General features: G+C 39.6%; 1 long non-coding RNA gene across 1 annotated transcript in view; it reads right to left on the bottom strand.

The window, feature by feature from the left end:
- LOC105603426 (uncharacterized) overlaps positions 1 to 23,754 on the bottom strand; it is a 160,443-nt gene that overhangs the window by 74,904 nt on the left and 61,785 nt on the right. The window lies entirely within an intron of this gene.

The raw sequence follows: 23,754 nt of genomic DNA, 5'->3' as shown, positions 1-23,754 counted from the left end.
CAAGATTCCTGGGGAAAATATCAATAACCTCAGATATGCAGATGATTCTACTCTAATGGCAGAAAGTGAAGAGGAACTAAAGAGTCTCTTGATAAGGGTGAAAGCTGCTGCTGCTGCTGCTGCTAAGTTATTTCAGTTGAGTCCAACTCTGTGTGACCCCATAGACAGCAGCCCACCAGGCTCCCCCATCCCTGGGATTCTCCAGGCAAGAATACTGGAGTGGGTTGCCATTTCCTTCTCCAATGCATGAAAGTGAAAAATGAAAGTGAAGTCACTCAGTCGTGTCCGACTCCTAGCAACCCCATGGACTCTTCCAGGCAAGAGTACTGGAGTGGGTTGCCATTGCCTTTTCCGAAGGGTGAAAGAGGAGAGTGAAAAAGCTGGCTTAAAACATTCAAAAATCAAAGGTCATGCCATCTAGTTCCATCACCTCATGGCAAATAGGTGGGGAAAAAATGGAAACAGTGACAGACTTTATTGTTTTGGGCTCCAAAGACCCTGCAGATGGTGACTGCACCCATGAAATTAAAAGACACTTTCTCCTTGGAAGAAAAGCTATGACCAACCTAGACAGTGTTATTAAAAAGCAGAGACATTGCTTTGCCAACAAAGATTCATCTAGTCAAAGCTATGCTTTTTCCAGTAGTCATGTATGGATATGAGAGTTGGACCATAAAGAAGGTTGAGCCCTGAAAAATTGATGCTTCCCTACTGCGGTCCTGAAGAAGACTCTTGAGAGTCCCTTGGACAGCAAGGAGATCAAACCAGTCAATCCTAAAGGAAATCAACCCTGAATACTCACTGGAAGGACTAATGCTAAAGCTGAAGCTCCAAAGTTTGGCCACCTGATGGGAAAAGCCAACCCACTGGAAAAGACCCTGATGCTAGGAAAGATTGAGGGCAGGAGGAGGAGGCGGCAGAGGATGAGATGGTTGGATAGCATCACAGACTCAATAGATATGAGTTTGAACAAACTCCAGGAGATAGTGAAGGACTGGGAAGCCTGGAGTGCTGCAGTCCATGGGGTTGCAAGGAGTCAGACAAGACTTAGCGACTGAACAATAATTCAATAGATACAAATTTGAGCAAACGCCAGAAGACAGTGGAGGACAGAAGAGCCCGGCAAGCTGCAGTCCATGGGATCAAAAAGAGTTGGATATGACTTAGCAACTGAACAACAGCAATAATAGACTTAGCTATTAATATTACATACAAGGGAGCATAAACTGTCACTCAAAGGAAAGAACTTGCCCAAAGAATAGGCACCAAGTCTTATCCCCTTAGGCATAGAATGTGCTTAATATATCCATTAATTAAAAATAAATAAATAAACCCTGGCATGTCTGGAATATCAGGAAAGGAAGTTTTCAATTAATGAAATTGTTTTCTACTATACCTCATCCAAACAGTAATTTGACCTTACACCAGTCTTCCTTTCCTTAAGAAAAAAAAAAAAAAGCCTTTGCAATTTCCATATCTCATAGGCAGTTTGAATACAGAACCACTAAACAGGAATCAAACAGGAAGATTTATGCTACCCAAGTAAACAATGAAAGCCATACCAGGTACTCAAGGCTATAAAAAGAAATAAAAGCTGTAATCCTTGCCTTCAGCACTTTCCCACCAAATAATCACTGTTCTCCACAGCTTCATTCATTCTTTGCCTCATGCTGGCAAGCTGACAGGTGCTCTCTGCTTCCCTCTTATTCCAATAATTTCTTTATTTATCAATGGTGACTACCTATTTCCTTCTTAGGAACTGCATAGTGACCATAGCATTATCACAAGTAACCTCTCCTATAGGTTGTTTCACGGTTGTGTCAGCAAGTCCAGTTCAGTTTAGTCAGTTCAGTTCAGTCGTTCAGTCGTGTCCGACTCTTTGCGACCCCATGGACTGCAGCACGCCAGGCCTCTCTGTCCATCACCAACTCCCGGACTTTACTCAAACTCATGTTCATTGAATCGATGATGTCATCCAACCATCTCATCCTCTGTTGTCCCCTTTTACTCCTGCCTTCAATCTTTCCCAGCATCAGGGTCTTTGCAAATGAGTCAGTTCTTCGCATCAGGTGGCCTAAGTATTGGAGTTTCAGCTTCAGCATCAGTCCTTCCAATGAATATTCAGGACTGATTTCCTTTAGGATGGACTGGTTGGATGTCCATGCAGTCCAAGGGACTTTCAAGAGTCTTCTCCAACACCACAGTTCAAAAGTATCAATTCTTCAGGGCTCAGCTTTCTTTATAGTCCAATTCTCACATCCATACATGACTACTGGAAAAACCATAGCTTTGACTAGATGGACCTTTGTTGGAAAAGTAATGTCTCTGCTTTTTAATATGCTGTCTAGGTTGGTCATGACTTTCCTTCTAAGGAGTAAGTGTCTTTTAATTTCATGGCTGCAGTCACCATCTACAGGGACTTTGGAGCCCAAAACAATAAAGTCTGTCACTGTTTCCACTCTTTCCTCATTTGTTTGCCATGAAGTGATGGGACCAGATGCCATGATCTTAGTTTTCTGAATGTTGAGTTTTAAGCCAACTTTTTCAGTCTCCTCTTTCACTTTCATCAAGAGGTTCTTTAGTTCTTCTTCACTTTCTGCCACAAGGATGGTGTCATCTGCATATCTGAGGTTACTGATATTTCTCCCGGCAATCCTGATTCCAGCTTGTGCTTCAGCCAACCCAGCGTTTCTCATTATGTACTCTGCATATACGTTAAATAAGCAGGGTGATAATATACAGCTTTGACGTACTTCTTTTCCTATTTGGAACCAGTCTGTTCCATGTCCAGTTCTAACTGTTGCTTCCTGACCTGCATACAGATTTCTCAAAAGGCAGGTCAGATGGTCTGTATTCCCATCTCTTGAAGAATTTTCCAGAGTTCGTTGTGGTCCACACAATCAAAGGCGTTGGCATAATCAATAAAGCAGAAATGGATATTTTCCTGGAATTCTCTTGTTTTTTTGATGATCCATGAATGTTGGCAATTTGATCTCTGGTTCCTCTGCCTTTTCTAAAACCAGCTTGAACATCTGGAAGTTCAAGGTTCACATACTGTTGAAGCCTGGCTTGGAGAATTTTGAGCATTACTTTACTAGCATGTAAGATGAGGGCAATTGTTCAGTAGTTTGAGCATTCTTTGGCATTGCCTTTCTTTGGGATTGGAATAAAAATTCCAGTCCTGTGGCCACTGCTGAGTTTTCCAAATTTGCTGGCATATTGAGTGCAGCTCTTTAACAGCATCATCTCTTAGGATTTGAAATAGCTCAACTGGAATTCCATTGCCTCCACTAGTTTTGTTCACAGTGATGCTTCCTAAGGCCCACTTGACTTCACATTCCAGGATGTCTGGCTCTAGGTTGGTGGTCACATCATAGTGATTATCTGGGTCATGAAGATCTCTTCTATATAGTTCTTCTGTGTATTCTTGCCACCTCTTCTTAATATCTTCTGCTTCTGTTAGGTCCATACCATTTCTGTCCTTTATTGAGCCCATTTTTGCATGAAATGTTCCCTTGGTATCTCTAATTTTCTTGAAGAGATCTCTAGTCTTTGCCATTCTATTGTTTTCCTCTATTTTCTTGCATTGATCACTGAGGAAGGCTTTCTTATCTCTCCTTGCTATTCTTTGGAACTCTGCAATCAAATGGGTAACTCTTTGCTTTTCTCCTTTGCCTTTCACTTTTATTCACAGCTATTTGTAAGACCTCCTCAGACAACCATTTGGCCATTTTGCATTTCTTTTCTTTGGGGTTGGTCTTGATCCCTGCCTCCTGTACAGTGTCACGAACTTCCAACCATAGCTCTTCAGGCACTCTGTCTGTCAGATCTAACCCTTAAATCAATTTATCACTTCCACTGTATAATTGTAAGGGATCTGACTTAGGTCATACCTGAATGGTCTAGTGGTTTTCCCAAGTTTCTTCAATTTAAGTCTGAATTTGGCAATAAGGAGTTCATGGTCTGTGCCACAGTCAGCTCCTGGTCTTGTTTTGCTGACTGTATAGAACTTCTTAATCTTTGGCTGCAAAGAATATGATCAATCTCATTTTGGTACTGACCATCTGGTGATGTCCATGTGTAGAATCTTCTCTTGTGTTGTTGGAAGAGGGTGTTTACTATGACCAGTGCGTTCTCTTGGCAAAACTCAGTAAGTTCAGTCAGTCCAACAGTCTCTGCTATTGTTAAGCAGAGAAGTTCATTTAGTTACACAGAGCATTTAAATTATCCAGTCTGCTAATCCCAATTTTGATATGCCTATATACTCTCAGAAAAAAAATTCACACATTGGTCAATCATTTCACATAAGAAAGTTCAGCACTGATATTCAATACAATTTCTTTAGAAGAAATTTGAATATTTTCTCCCTTTATGAAGAATAGAGAGCTGTCCATTTATTATGTTTAAAATTAATTCTGACTTCCTTTATTTATGTTTACATATGTTGTTAGTTATGGGCAATGACTTCCTATATTTATGTTTCCATTTCTGTTCATTATGGGCAAAAACTAGTCAGTGTACCGTTAATGAGACATGTTTCCCAAGTGATTTTATTAAGTTTCCAGTGAGGAGATTGGATTTGCATTTTTGATGTATTGATTTAAATTTCAGGATGAATATTCTGTAGAAGAAAAGATATATTCTGACACAAATTTACGAAGTAATTTGGATTTCTTTTTCTTTCTGCTTTTATTTATTTACTATTTTTTATATAGAAGTACAGCTAATTTACAATGTTGTGTTAGTGTCAGAGGTACAGCATAGTCAGGATTTCTTTTTTTTATTTCCATGTCTTAAAAGAGATCAAGCTGAGACTAAGTTCTCCACATTTGATAGGAATGAAACTGCTTTCTCTTTTTTTCTAGCATACCATGTCATTCTTTCCTGATTGCCAAATAGACATTTTTATAAATAGCCACGTCTATATTAAACCCAAGTTATCTTCTGAAATTTTTTTAAAACACTGTGAAATTCTTAGGTGGATATCTTCCTCAGGAAGAGTCAGAGGGTTGACCCAAGTTAGGACCATTTATGGTGACGACTTAGCAAAATAATCAAGAAGGAAAAGTATGCCAAGTTCCTGTTCTAGTGATTTCATTTACGGAATGCCAGCTGGTTTCAGCATTTCCCTGTTTATATGAATACTAATTTCAAGCTTTTCAAACAGACCTTATTTGATTCAGTCGAGTCAGGAATAGGACATGTGCGGGTGGTCCAGAGTCTAATGCAACCTCTGTGCCTCGGGTATAAAGCCAACTGATGAGATTCTGGTGTCTGTGGAATGTCTATGGGATCTCTATTCTCAGCTGTATAATCTTCCAGATTAACCCAGAAATAATCTGTATGTACCCCCAGAAGGTAAATAAGCAGACATAGCTCAGCTCTTCCCCCCTTTCCACTCACACGTGACTCTGCATGTGATTATCTAAAGCCTGCAGGCCTGATATTTTCCCCCAAATCCTGCCATTACAAGTATTATATAACCAGCCCACTGTTGTTTCCAATTTAAAAATATTTTTAAAAAGTGACAAAACCAGCCTGCAATAAATGTGATTTAAGGATAAGTCTCTAAGTAACCTCACTGAGGGATTCTGAGATAGGTCTAAAATACTTTCTTCTAACTCTTTGCCCAGTAGATCCATCTTTAAAATATACGCAATAAAGATCTTTATATTTATAATAAAGATTTATACTTAATAAGTGTATACATAGTAAAGATTTACACATAATAAATTTCTGATCTGAGTTTATGGAGGTTCCCTGGGACAGAGAAAATTTCACTTGAAATAGATTTTTCTTTTTCATGGGATTTCAGCTTTTGCAGAATTTGTTCTGATGCAAATAATATTTTCACGTAATTTCAAACACATTTTTCATTCTCTATAACTTTCTAAAGATATTGCTCAAGGAAGCAACTAATACAAGCTTTGTTAAGAGAAAAAAGCATATGTAAAATAAAAAAGAGTAAACATTTAAGTTACCTAAAATGAGCTTCAACACAGACACAGCATGGGAACATTTTTAGGGGTTGAAATGTGTAAAAATATGTATAGTTTTTAAAGTTCAAAAATTGATCCAAATAGATATAAGATTAAAATGACATCATAAAACAGTGTGGATAGGATACTGAGATAACTGGGTAGCATTTTAGGGGGAAACTCATATCCTACGCCAGGAAAAATTTCAAATAGATAAAAAAAATTTGAAGACAAACAATGAAAAGTATTCAAGCCCAAGAAGGAAAACAGGATGCACTCTTAATGATCTTGGAGTGTAGTTACCCTTTTCAGCAATGAGTGAAACCCAAATGCCATAAAAGAATATATTGATAAACTCAATTAGATAAAAATTAAACTTTTGGGCCAAAGTCATCCCCAGCAATAATTAAAAAAAAAAAGATGGGAAGGTGAGATAAAAAATATTTGCAACTCATATATCTAATGAAGCTCTTACCTTCCTAATATAAAAGAGCTTTTTCCAGTGAGGGAGAAAAAAGGACAGTCCAATAAAAAATCTTAAAAGAGAGATAAACAATGAAAAAATGAGATACCATTTTTTCCCAGTCATTCACCAAAAAAAAAAAAAAAAACCTCAAAGATCGATAACACCAAATGGAAAATATACATTCTCATATATTGCTGATAGATGCATAAATTAGTACAATCTTTAAATTAGTGCAAACATAGGGCAGTTTTGCAATAGCTACCAAAATGGCTAATGACTGTATCTTTGACTAACCATTCTATCTTTCTGGGTATACTTGTGAAGTAACCACTCACAAGGCTGTTCACTGCAGAACTGTTTATTAAAAACAACCCAATGTCAAATAAATTATGGTATATCCATATAATGTAATATGACAGCTGTTTCAGAGAAGAAAAACAAAAGTGAAAGGATTTGCATACTGATACAAAAAGGATCTCCAAGAAACAAGGGAGAAAAAAGTGAAGGCTCAACCGTGTGCTGGGGACTTTACCTTTTGTGTGAAAAGAAACAAGCCCATGTGGAGATTTGCTGATAGGTGCAAAGAACTTGTATATACACACACAAGTAATAATTACTTCCAAGGTGTGCTGCCTGTGAGTAGCCTATAATGGGTGAGAACCAGGTGGATGGAGATCAGTATGGGAAGAGAGATATTTAATTTTGGAGTTTCTTCATTTTTTTCCAATAAGGTACATATTAACTATTCAAATAGTAAATGTAACTTAATCTTTGTACCCAATCTAAGTCTAGTAGATGATTTCATTTACTCTACTTCTGGTTTTATATCTGTTTATTGACATGTTTTCTAAAACCGCATGTTGTGCTAGAAACTGAAAATTAATTAGGTTTGGTTGAAATTTATTATTGAAAGAGTAAATCGCAAAAATCATTTAAATTATATATTTGACTTTTCTTAGTCAATTCAGGCTTTCTTTGTACAACTCTGTCCTTATGTCTCAACTTCAAATATAATCATTGCATTTTGCTTAGAAATATGTGAGAACAGTCACTGATCAAGGAGTATAACCTTGTCACTGAAGAATTTTAATCAATTTGAAGTTTTTATAAACATACAAGCAAGTTAAAGTGTTTTTTTAATGTTAAATTTTACATATTTTTAATCATGTGCATGAGGTTTGACTGAAGAAGTTAATTGGCCATCTGCATTTCGTATTCATTTTTCCTCCTTTGTAAGTGGAATATAATAGCTTACTTCTACCCTAAGACTAAAAATCATTCCTTCACGTGCTAAGAAATTGTCTTCAGCACGTGTAAGGATATTTTCCATCCTATGTAAGACTATTACCGGGACTTCCCTGGTAGTACAGTGGACAGGAATCTGCCTGCCAATGCAGGATCCCTGGTCCTGGAAGATCTCACATGCCCTGGAGCAACTAAGCCCGCAAGCTGCAACTACTGAGCCCACGTGCCTCAATCACTGAAGCCCTGCAAGCCGAGAGCCTGTGCTCTTAGCAGCTTCAATGAGAAGCCTATGCACTGCAATGAAGACCCAGCTCAATCAAAACTAAATAAACCAACAGATTTTTTAAAAAAAGATTATCACCAAATTACACCATCTTTCTCTTAGAGATCTTTTGACTCTTCATCTTTAAATACAAGAATTCTTTTTTTTTTTCCAACTTGACACAACTAAGACTTTATCCTAGTTCATTGCAAACACAATTTAAACTTTAAGAACTCACTTAAAATGAAGCTTGTTCCTCCATCCAACTCCAGATATCTGCCCTCAACCCACCCCACAGGTATCTTCTGAAACACATTTTGTTAAATAATTAATTGTATGATTTATTGTTTCATGGTTTATCTCCCTGATAGAATACAAGGATATAAACCAAATCTCTGCTATTTGCCACAGTATATTTCCCAAAGACAGTGTAACCAGGGGCCTTGTACACAGGAGATTCTTAATATACATTTGCTGAATAAGTGAACAAGTGAAATGGGCTTTGTTTCTTCCCCAAATCTTTTCATCTGTTAGAAATCTAAGCTCCTAGAGGCTGAAGGCTGTCTCAGAGGAGTTGGTGAGTACAGCACCAACCAAATTACATACGTTATTCATTTATTACTCATGAAGCAACTGTGTATCAGTGGCAACATTAATATTGACAGACTCAAACTCAACATCCTTGAAATAATAGAACTTGGCTGACTTGCTTAGAAATAATCCTAAAACTTTCAAAATATATTTTGCACCAATAATCCTGACAACTGTATTGCTTACACTTTACTCAGAATATTAACTCAAGCCATGAGGTGTGACTTCAAGGTAGGTTCTAGATGGAATCCACTTTACCTCCAGCAGGCAGGTTCTTTCTTTTTTCCCAGAAAGACCAGCAACATTGAGCCAGCACTGGACATTAAAAATATTTACAGAATGGAATGTCTCTGTTGGTCCAGTGGCTAAGACTCTGCATTCACAATGAAAGGGGTGCAGGGTTCGATCCCTGGTCAGGGAACTAGATCCCACATACTGTAACTAAAATCCAGTATAACCAAATAAATAAAAATAAATGTTAAAAATATATTTACATTGTGTACAAATGGAAAGCATATCTTCCATTGAAAATGGTTTAATTTTCCCTGGGTTGTTATAATGACAATTTCCTTAACCTGATAACAGATTTTTTAAATGTAATCATGTATTTATTTTATGGTTTGCACAAGATGTACCTTTAGTACATCCAGATTTTCATAACCCATCAAACAGTTTTTCAGTATGTGTTATGGCAGGATATTCTAGAACTGCCAAGAAAAGTAAATTCACAGAGCTGCCTGCAACTCACTAACTATAACAAATTAGCATAAGCAGCCCCATTTTAGAAGGAATGGCTTTTACAAGTTACACAGAAAAATAATGTGATTTTTGCATTTGTATCATTAAAAAACTGTCCATACAGTATATGATTTATCGTGAATATTAAACACAGCCCAGACTGGTTAACATAGCCAGTTAGTCTATTTGAAGTGGAAATCCTTAATGAAACAGAACTAGTTATGATCTTGAGAATAACTAGGAGAACTAACTAAAAAGTACCTATTTTTGCGGATTTTCTCTACTTTAAAAAAAAGTGCATATCGAATAAAACCTTTCAACACTTGTCAGCTCTCCTGTGAACATACCATATAAATGGACTGGCACCGACTGCCAGGAAAAACTAAAGGCCAAATTACTCTCTTCCACCCATGCTGTGAAGTTCAGAGAGAAATCTGTCCGAGAGCCGTACCATACAGATAGGAGACAATGAACTATTTAGAAACAACTGAAGGATGCATAAAATTCTTCAGATTTCTTGGCACAACAGCAAAAATCTTATTTTCCTAGTCACCCTCACAATTTAAAATGCCTGTGGCTGGTTGTTCACAGCACAAAACAAAGGTGCATGTTTCCAAATATCTAACTTGCTTCAGCTCTGTTAAGTCCAGCAAAAGGAATTAAAAACTGCAAATGGCAAAGGATGCTAGGGCTGCAGGGTTGCCTTATTACAGATAGGTCCACAACGCAACCAGTTGTCAGTGCAATACTAAAGAGGTATCATTAGTATCCAGAGTAAATGAAAAGCCACAGAGAGTCAGAATCTGTTTCGTATACTCTTCTGGTAAACATAGGGTCATTAGGGAATGGTTTATAACCACCTTAAGAGGATTGTCTTTTTACAGAACCTAACCTACCAGCTTGGGAATTTTGAAAACATAGCAGCTTATAAAACAGGACCATCCTTCCAACCCCTCTACTCTGAAGGATGCAGAAAGGAGGAAAAGATTGATGATTAGCGTGCTTTAGGAGGGGTGGAGGGACTGTGGCAGGCAGGGAAAAAGCAGGGGTAGAGGCTGACATGCAAACTAAGTAAGGTTTACAGAGAAATTAGGAAATGCCTGGCCGGCCACTGACCACCAAACGACTTGCTTCTCCGCTGGACTCTATACTTTAATTTAGCTCTTCTTGGACTTCCTCAAACTCAAAATGTCAAACTCTTTCCTTCTTTCTCCCAAATCTCTTTTCTCAGAGCGCTTCCCCACCTGTGTCCCTGATGGAAGTGAAAACAGCTAATTACCCATTCTAGAAATCTGGGCGTGTCCCAGATGCCGCCCCTTTCCGTCAATCATCAGTCCTTTTGCTGTCGTTTAGCCAGTCACTCTATGTACTCCATGTGTGTGTGCTTAGTCGCTAGGCTGTGTCCAACTATTTGTGATCCCATAGACTGTAGCCCATCAGGCTCCTCTGTCTATAGAATTTCCCAGGCAAGAATACTGCAGTGGACAGCCATTCCCTTCTCCAGGGGATCTTCCCAACCCAGGGATGGAACCCTGCTCTCCTGCATTGCAGGTGGATTCTTTACCATCTGAGCCACCAGGGAAGCCCCTGTTCAGTCTCTGCTGTGTGTGCCTAAGTTGCTCAGTCATGTCTGACTCTTTGTAACTCCATGGAGTACAGCCCACCAGGCTCCTCTGTCCATGGGGATACTCCAGGCAAGAACACTGGAGTGGGGTGCCATGCTCTCCGTCAGAGGATCTTTGCAACCCAGGGATCAAACTCAGGTCTCCCACATTGCAGGCAGATTCTTTACCTTCTGAGCCACTAGGGAAGCCCAAACCAGGGAATTTTAATCACTAACTAACTTCAAAATATCTCCTGTTTCTTTTTTCCCTCCCTACCATGGCCATCTAATTCAGGCCATTCCCATTTCTTTTGACAGCCTCCAAAACTGTCTCCTTGCCTCTACTCGCACCCTCTTTTGATTCCCTGTTTAAATATATGTTGTCTTATTTTTTATTGCAGTATAAATGCTTTACAATGTTGTGTTAGTTTCTGCTGTATACCAACATGAATCAGCTGTACATATACGTATATACATCCCCTTCTTGGACTCCCTCATTCCACCCATCTAGGTCATCACAGAGCACCAAGCTAGACTCATTAAAAAAAAAAAAAAAAAAAAAAAAAAACCACTGGTTTCATCATTCCCAAGCTGAATATCTGACTTAAGCGCTGTCATACTTTTCCATCTTATTTTAACCCTAGTATACCTCCCTCCTTTTATCTTGAGCTTTCGCTGCATACAAACACTAAAACACTTTACTTTTTGGTTACCAAGAGCAGCATGCTAGATCAAAACTTAAAACCTTTGCATTTTTCCTTTTCTCTCTGCCAGGAATACTTTCCATCTCCATTTGCCTGGTCAGTACCACCTCATCATGCCCTCTGCCTCAGGATGGAAAGCCCTTCCTTCAGGAAGGCCCCCTCACCCTCACCTCCAGAGCCAGGAAGTTGCTGTGACCCCTATGCACACCTTCAGGCTGTCTCCTCCATCAGATTGTGAGTACCTGTGAATACCTTCATTGTTCACCACCGTCTAGGCTCCACACATAGTAGGCCTTTTAAAATAATGGTTAAATGAACACACTAGACAGTAAAGAATCTCCTTGCAATGCAGGAGACCTGTGTTTGATCCCTGGGTTGGGGAGATCCCCTGCAGAAGGGAGTGGCAACCCACTCCAGTATTCTTGCCTGGAGAATCCCATGGACAGAGGAGTCTGGCAGGCTACAGTCTATGGGGTCGCAGAGAGTAGGACACGACTAGGCAATTAATACTTTTCAAGTGTAACATCCAGGATAGAATCCAACTAAATGCATTTCATACAACTCAAGTTAACCAAGTGAAGTTCTCTAGCTGTTTCAACTATGATAGACCTGGGTGTCCCAAACACACTCAAGAATGACCTGAGTCACTTGTTAAAAGGACAGAGACCTATCTCTGAAAGAGACACACAAGAAACTGGTAAAAGTGCTGGAATCTGACTGAATCTGAAGAAGAGAAGTGGAGATCAGGACCACGAATGAACTGGATTTTCACTGTATACCCTTTGGATTTTTCTTTAAAACACACACACACATAAAGTAAATATATTTATCTTATATGTTTTACATATTCACATATTCCTGGAAGAATATACACATACTAAAAAACACACAAAAACAGTAACATTGATCACCTCCTCCAGGAAGGTGAATTGGGATGTTGGGAGGACGAGGTTGGAAAAGAGATTTTTTGATGATATTCTTTCTCATATTTTGGAATTTCTAATCATGTTCAGTATGTGACCTGGTCAAAATTTTTCAAAGTTAAGCAGAAATACAGGTTTTTCAGGTCCCTCGCAGGAGAGGGATCTATTTCATAAAGATAGAAGAGGAGCCTGGAAATCTGTATTTTGAACAAACTTCCCAGGAAACACCAAGTAAATGTTGAGGAAAGTTTGGGGAACAGGATTAAGGTTGCACTTGACCTTGGAGATCATCTAATCTAGTAGTTCCCCAATCTGGGTATCATCCGTGATTTAATCAGAATGTTGGGGATCCGTTTTGTGCTAATGAAGACCTATGCATTTGTCCACTGTAGGCCCAGTGCTGGCATTTTCCAGCCTAATGAAACCTCTCTCTGACCTTCCCTAGAAACAGAAGGCAGGAGGGTTATATGTGACTTTAGCTTGTGACGCAGGATCTGCCCACTGTGCTCTGCTAAACCCTAAAGCCAGACCTGAAAATATTGATCTCTGTGTTGAGCAAGAGCTGGACAACCCGATTCTCATCTGGTGAACTGTGTACGTGTGACATCACCAGTCATCAGAAAGCGTATTCCACACACAATGATCCTTCAAGACCCAGGAGCATTTGGAAAGGAAGCCAGTGCCCTCTCTTTCCTTGATGTCACCTACAGGAACCACATTTCATTTCCCTAATGCATTTCAGCCAAAGACCTAAATATGTGCATTTCCCTTATGCTAGCTCTTCCTCTCTTGTGCCAGTTTCTGATAGTTATGGTCACTTGACCTAGATCTGAGGGGACACCTCATAACTTAAAAATCTAAAATTGTGAAACCCACTGGTGTGACTCTGCTTGCCCAGAAAAGCAAAAGTCCATTTGCAGAACATCAAAAGGAATTAGGAGAATGTGGGCTGTGTGTTGCTTGGTGTTGCCTAGCAATATGGTGAGGGCATAGGAATCACAGAAAGGGTGAGATTTACACCCACAAGGAAATCATATTATTCATAAACACACATACTCATACATACACATGTATCTGATGGCTCTGAAGAATGTTATAAACTATAAGAACAGAATTACAGTCACAATTAGAACAGTCTTCAGAGCATTGTAAGATAAACATGCTAGGTGACTGCGTGCTTAGTCACTCAGTCTGACTCTGCCACCGCATGGACTGTAGCCCACCAGGCTCCTCTGTCCATGGGGATTCTCCAGGCAAGAATACTCGAGTGGGTTGGCACGCCCTCCTCCAGGGGATTTTCCCAACCCAGGGTTTGAACCCCGGTCTCCCACAATGCAGGCGAATTCTTTACAGTCTGAGGCACCAGGGAAGTCCAGGTGATCCATTACTTACGCTTAAATGTCTTTGTGAGCATATCTATCACTTAAAGGAAAAACTATTGTATGCCTGTGAGTGGAGTTTACAATGACCCTCACTGAAGTGAGCCCTGTCAATAAAAGTAAACTTCACATTTTAAACATGTTAATATGTAAAATTACAGGAAGAAGTATTCAATATACAGAAACAACTTTAACTTCTTTGCTCATCCTTGTTTCAAAATAATGAGGTGTGCCCTTCATTTTCATAAGAGCCGGGTGTAGCGGTACAAAGCATGATCATCAAAGGCAGACACTTGATTTCAAATCCTGGCTCTGTCTTCTGCCATTTTATTTAATCCCCCTGGACCTGACTTCCCTCATCTATGAGTTGAAAATAACAGCAAGATTTACCTTATAGGGCTGCTATGAGAATTACAATAAGGGAATCGGGGGGGCAGTGATAAATTAGATGATTGGGATTGACAGAAAACTAATAAGGACCTACTGTATAACACAGGGAACTCTACTCAATACTCTGGAAAAAGAATCTAAAAAAGAGGGGATATATGTATATGTAAAACTAATTCATTTTATTGTACAGCAGAAACAAATACAACACTGTAAATCAACTATATTCCAATAAAAATTAATTTAAAAAACAAATAAAATAAAATATAGGAATCCACGTAAAGGACAGAGACAGGGGTAAGCACTTCATAACTTTTCTGCTCCTTATTAGTGTTATTATGCAAAAGGCTCTTGATCACCTTTCAATAAGTGTAGAGACAGAGAGTTAACCCAAGCAATGGTATCAGTAGGATTTCTGCCTGACAGGATGTTGTTCAGGTGTCAGGAAGAAGAGATTGTGGCTTCTACTTCCTCTCCTGCCTGGAAGGAGAGATGAGAAGTCACCCTCCTCTTTTCTTTCAAGGCCCAATTAGTGATCATTCCAAAGCCAGAGAGCCAACCAACTCAGTTCTAAGAATGAGACTCAAGATTCAAATGCAGTCACTCACTAAAGAAAAACTCCATCCTAAGGCCAGTAAAAGTCAAATAGTCAAAGCTATGGTTCTTCCAGTAGTTATGTATGGATGCGAGAGTTGGACCATAAAGAAGGCTGAACAGCAAAGAATTGATGCTTTTGAACTGCAGTGCTGCTGAAGACTCTTGAGAATCCCATGGACTTCAAGGAAATCAAACCAGTCCATCCTAAAGGAAATCAGTCCTGAATGTTCATTGGAAGGACTGATGCTGAAGCTGAAGCTCCAGTACTCTGATCACCTGAAGAGATGACTCACTGGAAAAGACCCTGACACTGGGAAAGGCAGGAGGAGAAGGGGGTGACACAGGATGAGATGGTTGGATGGCATCACTGATTCAATGGATATGAGTTTGAGCAAACTCTGGGGGATGGTGAAGGACTGGGAAGCCTGGTGTGCTGTAGTCCATGGGGTTGCAAAGAGTCAGACATGACTTAGCAACTGAACAAAGGCCACACAACCTAGAAACCCTTAAGCTCCAGGCTCCCCTGCCAGAACAACTTGCTCCCCCATCCTGCATCTTCCAGGGTACCAATCTGGAGGTCCCCTAAAAGGACTCCCCTCTGTCTTCTTTCCAGCTAATCTTGAAAATGTTCTCAGATTTGGGTAAAGCTATGATTTCCTGGATACGTATTACTTCCCCAGGGCATGCTGAGGCGCACTGGCAGGTGGGGAAAGCAGGGAGCCATCCTCCATCTCCACTGCTTGAGTTTTGAGCACTTGTCTCCAGCAGTGTTTGTCTCTTAAGATCGAGGTGAGAAAGAACCAGAATAGCTGAGCTGCCAGGCCACCCCTGGGGAGAGGTAAGTAATTAGCAGAGCTCCCTGAGCATCACTGAGAAAAACAATCTGTGTATCCTCCTAGGCAAAAGATGAACAGGGAGTGATCTGTGAGAATAAGAAAATTATGTGGATTCTATTTATTCATTTTACATGTGAAGCAATAAACAGTTTTGAAGAAATATTTTAGTCTGTTCCTAATATCCTTTGACTTGTATGAATTTGGGATTTTTTTTTTCTCTTTTGAACTGTTTTGAACAGGATTGAATTATAAGTGCTATGGTTACTTATTATGGTTTAGAAAATTCTACTTATTGAGATAAGAATAAGTTTCTCTTTGGCTTTTAAAAGTCCTTGAAACAACAGTTAGACAATATAATGGCAGAAAGGACCCCATTTGTATTAGCAACTAAAAGATTAAATTCCGAGGAAGTTTGTTCTTCATGCAAGAAGTGAAGAGTTATATGAAAAAGACTTTTAAAGCCGCTGAGGTTAAAAATAAAAAAGACTTGAACAAATGGAAAGATATCTATGATATTAGATAAAAAGGCTTTATAAAAATGAGACTCTCCCTAAATTACCTATATATGTAAAAAACTTCATTTAAAAAAGGTTTTTTTAAGTATTACAAATTGACTAAAATATTAACATGGAAAAATAATCAAGTGTATGAATGAAAATTCTAAAAAAGGAAAGTAAGAGTTGTCTAGCTGTGTTAGATACTAAAATGTGAAGCTATCGTAATTAAAAAGGCATGGTACCTGAACAGACAGACAGCTCAATGGAACAGAAATGGACTCAGATACAAAAAGATATTTAGTATGAGATAAAATGACACCTCTTATCAGTGGAGAAAGATGATCCATAATGAATGGTGTGTAAGGAACTAAAGCAGTCCTTGGGGGTGGAGGGGGTATTAAAGTTGGATCCAAATCTTACACCATGATATTCCAGACGGATTAACATTTTTAGAAATAAAATCCTGAGCATGCAGAATAAATTGTTAGATACTTTTCCACATAATCTTGGAATACCATAGGCCCTTTGAAATACAGAATAAAAGCCAGCAGCCATAAAAAATTGATTTATACACTACAGTCAAACACTTCTCTATGGCAAAACACCAAGAAACATGGCATAGTTGAAAGACAGCAAACCTCAGAAAACTGCATTTCTTATAACAGATTAAGGATTCCTACAAATTAATAAGAAAAAGATGAATGCTTCCATCAAAAAAGACAGTTTTCAGAAAAAGAAATAAATGGGGGAAATCTCCAGTTCACTTATAATAATGTATCTTTTTCACATAACAGATTGGGAAAGATTGAGGGTGATTTGCTGTTGGATATAGCATGGTTAGCAGCAGCAGCAGCATAGCATGGTTAAACAGGTGCTTCAGTTTTACTGCTCAAAGTTTAAACTGCTGCAGCACTATCATGGGTGATTTGGCAATATATATATAAATCATAAGTGGACATATACTTTGATCAAGCAATTTCACTTGCAAAGATTTATCTTGCCATTGCTCAAGTATGTGTGAAATAATCTGGATACTAAGTTATTTAACTCATACTTTTCTGTAATTGTAAAAAATGAGGAACAATCTAAATGCATACCAGTAAGAAATTGTTAAGTAAATCGTTGCTACATCTATATAACGGAATATTATACAGCTGTTAAAAGGGATGGGGAGGTATTTCATGTACCGATGTAAAATTACTTCCATGGTCTATTACACAGTAAAAAGTAAATGAGGGTATCTTCCTTAGTGGTCCAGCAGCTAAGACTAACACTCCAAACTCCCAACACAGGGGACCCAGTTTCGATTCCTGGTCAGGGAATTAGATCCCACATGCCACAACTAAGAGTCTGAATGCCCCAACTAAGACCTGGCACAGCCAAATAAGTAAACCACAAAAACTAAACAAGGACCTGAAGTCATCAATTATCCCCAGAAAAGATACAGGTAGGAAAGATTTTCACCACACATCCCTTTATCTTTGGAAATACAAACCCTGTGCACATAAAACTTAGTTCAGAAATAAATAGATAAAATTTTAAACAAAAACCTTTGCCATTTTGATTGCTTTTAAGTCAACATTTCAGTGTTTCCTTTGGTATTTTGACAATCTTGCTACAGTAAATAGCTAAAGATCTTTTAGGACTTTTATGTTATCTTTATTTTTATGGAGTTAGGTTTTAAATAGTTCTTCAAGTGAGGAGAGTGCCAAAGAAAGCCCATTTTTTCTGAATGTGTAACTTTCTACTACCTGATTCTATTTCTATTACCTGACTTAATTTTTCATGTTAGAGCTGTTGGCAGACAGAATGCTGAGATGGCCCCACATTCACAAAAGTTTTGTTAGACCATAGTCATGCCTATGTGGTCACATACTGTCTGTGGCTAGCCGTAGAGTTGAGTAGTCTTGACAAAAAGCCACATAGTGTGAAAACACCTGCAACCTTTACTATTTGTCCCTTTATTATACAGAAAAAGTTTGCCAATCCCTGTTTAAACCATTTAGAGTTGAGGTGCCTATTATTTGCAGCCTGAAAGCATTCACAATTTTGGTTTCTTTCATTCTGATGAAAAGTGAAATAACACTAAACTATAATGGATAATAATGACTATGCAGGTTTTTAAGTAAATTTCTACGGACATAGAACATGCATGCATGTTCATGTTTGGGATCGCATGTACACCCGTGGTGGATTCATGTCAATGTATGGCAAAACCAATACAGTATTGTAAAGTAAAATAAAGTAAAAATGAAAATTAAAAAAAAAAGAACATGCATACATACAAGTTTACAAATCATTATTGTACCACTTAATGAGTTTCACAAAGCAAATATATTTACATAACCATTACCAGGAGCTACCCTGGTAGCTTAGCTAGTAAAGAATCCACCTGCAATGCAGGAGACCTGAGTTCAACTCCTGGGTTGTGAGATCTGCTGGAGAAGGGAACAGCCACCCACTCCAATATCCTGGCCTGGAAAATTCCATGGACTGTATGGTCCATGGGTTCACAAAGAGTCAGGCACAACTGAGTGACTTTCAACCATTACCAAACCCCAGAATCTCTCGTCTCCACTCAAAGACACCTCTTGTTCAGATTTCTATCAGAATAGATTTCTAGAGACTAGCTTTGACTGTTTATAAGCTGCATATAAATGCATTTATAGTACGTGTCCTTTTGTGTCTGACTTCTTTTGCTCAGGGTTTTGTTTGTGAAATTCATCTATGTTCTTGCAGCAGTAGTTCAGCCATTCTCATTGTTATGTAGTACTCCATGGTATGTCACAACTTATTTCTTCATTCCACAGTTGATGGACATTTGAGTTGTTTCCAACTTATAACAATAATGAATAGTACTATTGTGGATATTGTAATTGTGGAGTGCATATATACTCACCTAAATATGTTGCTGCTGCTGCTAAGTTGCTTCAGTCGTGTCCGACTCTGTGCAACCCCATAGACGGCAGCCCACCAGGCTCCCCTGTCCCTGGGATTCTCCAGGCAAGAACACTGGAGTGGGTTGCCATTTCCTTCTCCAATGCATGAAAGTGAAAAGTGAAAGTGAAGTCGCTCAGTCGTGTCCGACCCTCAGCGACCCCATGGACAGCAGCCTTCCAGGCTCCTCCATCCGTGGGATTTTCCAAGCAAGAGTGCTGGAGTGGGGTGCCATTGCCACACACATGTCTATGCTAAATCTATAAATTATATATGTATATGTCACACACATATGTGTGTGTATAACAGACACCCTGTTAGAGTAAAACTGGGGGTCATACAAACATGGTTATTACCATGTATCTGCAAATAAGATCCAATGTCAAAAACACACAGTTTCATTGAACAGAAATTGATTCTGCTTCAATTTCACTATAACATCAAGGTTAATTTAGCAGAGTATCAGGTTCAAAAGACCATATACAACCAGATGTATAATCAATTAACTGAAAAATTAAAACTATTACCAACAAGCTGATTTCCCCTCCAAAACCTGCACTGTTCTGTTACTTTAAGGATGTTTCAAGCTGCCTGCTTAGAGGTTAATTGTTTGAGCAGCTGAATTCAAATCATTGCTTCCTTTGGAACACTGGGAAGGCTCAGATGACTTTGGCACTTCGCTAAGTCACAGAGGTGCGTTTTCTGGGACATATTCCTTACTTTGAGGAAAAAGTGATGAAAAGTTATAGATGGATGAGGTGGCAAGGAGCCTCAGTAGACTGAGAGCTCCAAAAAAAAGAGGGGGCAAAATTGCTACAATTTCCAGTGATTTTCCTACTTAGGAAAAAGCCACAGAAAATCAAGATTTCATTAAAGGGTGCTTCCTCCTATTCCAGCCACCCCTGACTGGCACTTCTGCCTCGCTGTTCCCTTCCTCACTCAGGCAATATTCTCCAGCGGTTTGAAAACAGTGTATCTTTTTTTTTTTTTTTTTTAAGCAGCACCCAAGAATTGCATGGATAGTTTCAGTTCAGTTCAGTTCAGTCTCTGTGTCCAACTCTTTGCAACCCCATGAACTGCAGCACACCAGGCCTCCTTGTCCATCACCAACTCCTGGAGTTTACCCAAACTCATGCCCATTGAGTCGATGACGCCATCCAACCATCTCATCTCATCCTCTGTCATCCCCTTCTCTTCCTGCCCCCAATCCCTCCCTGCATCAGGGTCTTTTCCAATGAGGCAACTCCTCCCATAAGGTAGCCAAAGTATTGGAGTTTCAGCTTTAACATCAGTCCTTCCAATGAACACCCAGGACTGATCTCCTTTAGGATGGACTGGTTGGATCTCCTTGCAGTCCTACAGACTCTCAAGAGTCTTCTCCAACACCACAGTTCAAAAGCATCAATTCTTTGGTGCTCAGCTTTCTTTATAGCCCAACTCTCACATGCATACATGACCACTGGAAAAACCATAGCCTGACTAGATGGAACTTTGTTGACAAAGTAGAGTCTCTGCTTTTTAATATGCTGTCTGCTTCTGCTAAGTCACTTTAGTCATGTCCGACTCTATGCGACCCCATAGACGGCAGCCCACTATCTAGGTTGGTCATAACTTTCCTTCCAAGGAGTATGCATCTTTTAATTTCATGGCTACAATCACCATCTGGAGTGATTTTGGAGCCCCCAAAAATAAAGTCAGCCACTGTTTTCACTGTTTCCCCATCTATTTGCCATGAAGTGATGGATAGCTTACTGTCTTACATATACCAGGAAAATTAAGAGAACCAAGAAAGAGTCTAAAAAGGCAATAAGGAGAGTGATTATTAGGGGTACTCATTTGATTGAAGTTTTTTCCACTCATTAGGTGTTATCAAACCAATAGAGAAGATTCAGTCTGATAATTATCTAGATGAGTCATCTGTAGCCACAGAGTACTAGGGTCAAACTCAGGGCTTTGTGGTTTTGAGCTGATGTCCTCTCAACAAGACAGCAAAGTGCAAGTTGAACTCTCTTGGCCTCTTTGTCCTGTTTTGCCAACTCTAAGGTACCGATTTCTTTAAGCAACAAAGGAAATGAGAGGAGGGGTGGGGGCAGACAGTGAGGGGAAGGAGAAGGATGAGGGAGCGAAGGAAAAGGATGAGAGGACAAAAAGGGTGAGCATTCTCTGCAGACTCCTAGAAATGTTTTGCCACGAACTTCCCAGAAAAGAGCAGCTCTAGTCTTCTGTCCCCAGCGGTCTGCTCCAGGTGTGGCACGGGCGTACCTTGGGGTGGGTCCTTCCACTGTCTTTAGAAACTTCAGTATTTTCAACTTGATAGCATCTCCCTCCATGTGCAGGGTGATAGGATGCCAGCTCTGAGGCAGCTCTTATGCCCCTAGACCCGACCACAGTCTCTCTCTAGGACAGATTATGAACTCTCTGAAGAGAAAAGAAAATGTACCTTCACAATTGAATAAGGCACAGGAGAACTGGGCTGAATATTCCGAGTTCTGAAAGCAGATACTGTAGCCACGTGCAGCCCTTTTGTGTAGGGCGGTGCTGTCTGCTTTTTAGTATCCTGTCCCACCCTAAACCCAAACAATTTCTGCCCTCATATTAAGTCAGAGAAACTGTCACAGAACCCTCCTGCTGGTTTAGGGGCATCCCTAGCCATCTGCAGCCTCTGTTTCATCCATCAGTGATCCTTTCTGTGTTGAAAAACTTTTGACTCTTAGAAGCTGTAAACAGTGACCTATTTTGACTTTCAAATCTTTTTTTCCCCCTCTTGAACACTTGAAAGAGAACTCTTCCCAACTCATTTTCCAGGAGCACTTATCTTGAAAGCTTTTGGCGGACATTTATTGTGCTCCGTCCCACTCCTGTGAGGTGGCGAAGGTCTGTTATCCCCATTTTATTACCAAGGCAGCTGAGATAGAGAGCAGCGCTTTGCCAAAGGTCACGCACCGAGTCAGGGGCGCCCTCAGAGGCAGGACTCTGTGTCCCTGGCAGCCTAGCTGCCTCGCCTCTGTTTGAACTGCCTTAAAAATAAGACTTTCAGGAATTCTGATGAGAAGATTGAAACTGCAGTGCTTTGTTAATGGTGACTTGGTGACTGCATATATTAACATTATTCATTGACTTCCAGCCAAAAGCCATTCATTTACTGGATCCTCAGACTAAGAGAGCTAGTTCCCTCATTTGTCACTGATTACAATCCAATACTTCCCTGGAAAGACAGGAGAATGCAGTTACATCAGACACCCACAGAAAAGCATGAATTGTTGTCCTTCAGGCTTCTAAGAGAATGAATCTCTAGATTTCTACCAACTCCTTACCCTGGACTATGCTACACCCTTGCCTCAGTTTCCCATCTGAGAGACCACCCTCCAGCCACTTGGGTGCCTCTTAAAGTAAGTCACCCACTACTTCCAGAACACCCCTTGCATTTCGGTCTGTCTGACCCCCTCTTCACTTCACCCACCCAAAATCTCTTATCAAGATTCATCTGAATCACCTCCCAAGAAGCCACTCCCACCAAACCTGGTGTCTCTTCCTTTGAAGCCCTTATCTGATGCCATCTTCTTTAAAATCAAGCTTACTGGCCTTATGCCCCTTGAGAGTAGATTATAAAGTACTGAGGGGCAGGGAGATTTTTACTCATCCTTGCGTGGTCTGCTGGAAAACACAGCTCTGCTCACAGCACAGTAAACTGCTTACTCCAGGGGTGGGCAAAGTATTTCTGCTGAAGTTTGGTTAAATATGTTATGCTTTGCCAGCCATGAAGAGTCGTTATTGATTCTACTTTGTTTTCTTTGTTACAATTCTTTGTTTAAAAATTTTATATTTTTTATTTCCTTTAACTCTTAAAAAGTATAAAAATCATCCTTAGTTCCCAGATCAGCTAGGGGTCTGGATTTGACACTCTGGCCATGGTCTGCCTCACCCCGGGCTTAGTAAGGGCAGTATGTCTTGGATAGTCATCCATGGTCCTGAATTATGTTGGAATGCACTTATTTTGTATTTATTGAAATTTTAACACAACTGATGGCTTTCGTACTGGTTTAAAATGATAGTATTTGTAATGCGAATGTTTTCTTTCATTTTTCTAATATTGTGAAAGATTAACTGTACCACATAACCCAAATACACTTTTATATTCTTAACTTTTTGTACTTTTAAAAGAAATTCCATACAGTAGTATCTGTATTTATTTTAAAAGTCAAACAGTTCAAATATGGGTGAAGCTCTGCATTTATCTATGTGGAAGTATAAACCTACAAAATCCATGTGTGCATCTTTTTGTGACATTAAAGGGCCAAATTCCATCACCTTCACAAAGGTTCTGCCAGAGCTACTGGGGCCTCTTGGCTTTTTTAGGTAGTGGGATAATAAAACTAGCTCTGCCGCGCTGAAAGGATTTTTTTTTTTTTTTATGGTGTTGCAAAATGTTTCATTTGTCCTGTCAATGATTGCTCTGAAGCAGAATCTTGGACAAGTTAATATTTATAATGCCTTAAACTCTAGAAAAGAGGACAAAGGAATGGTCCCTTTCAAGTCTCACTGACCTGGGTCCCAGTTTAGTGCCCACACAACACCATCCCCGCCACCTCACTGGCCCCAGGAATACTGCAG

This window comes from Ovis aries, chromosome 19 (assembly GCF_016772045.2).
Source record: "Ovis aries strain OAR_USU_Benz2616 breed Rambouillet chromosome 19, ARS-UI_Ramb_v3.0, whole genome shotgun sequence".
In the NCBI taxonomy this organism is placed as follows: domain Eukaryota; kingdom Metazoa; phylum Chordata; class Mammalia; order Artiodactyla; family Bovidae; genus Ovis; species Ovis aries.
This window is presented reverse-complemented; position numbering and strand designations above follow the sequence as displayed.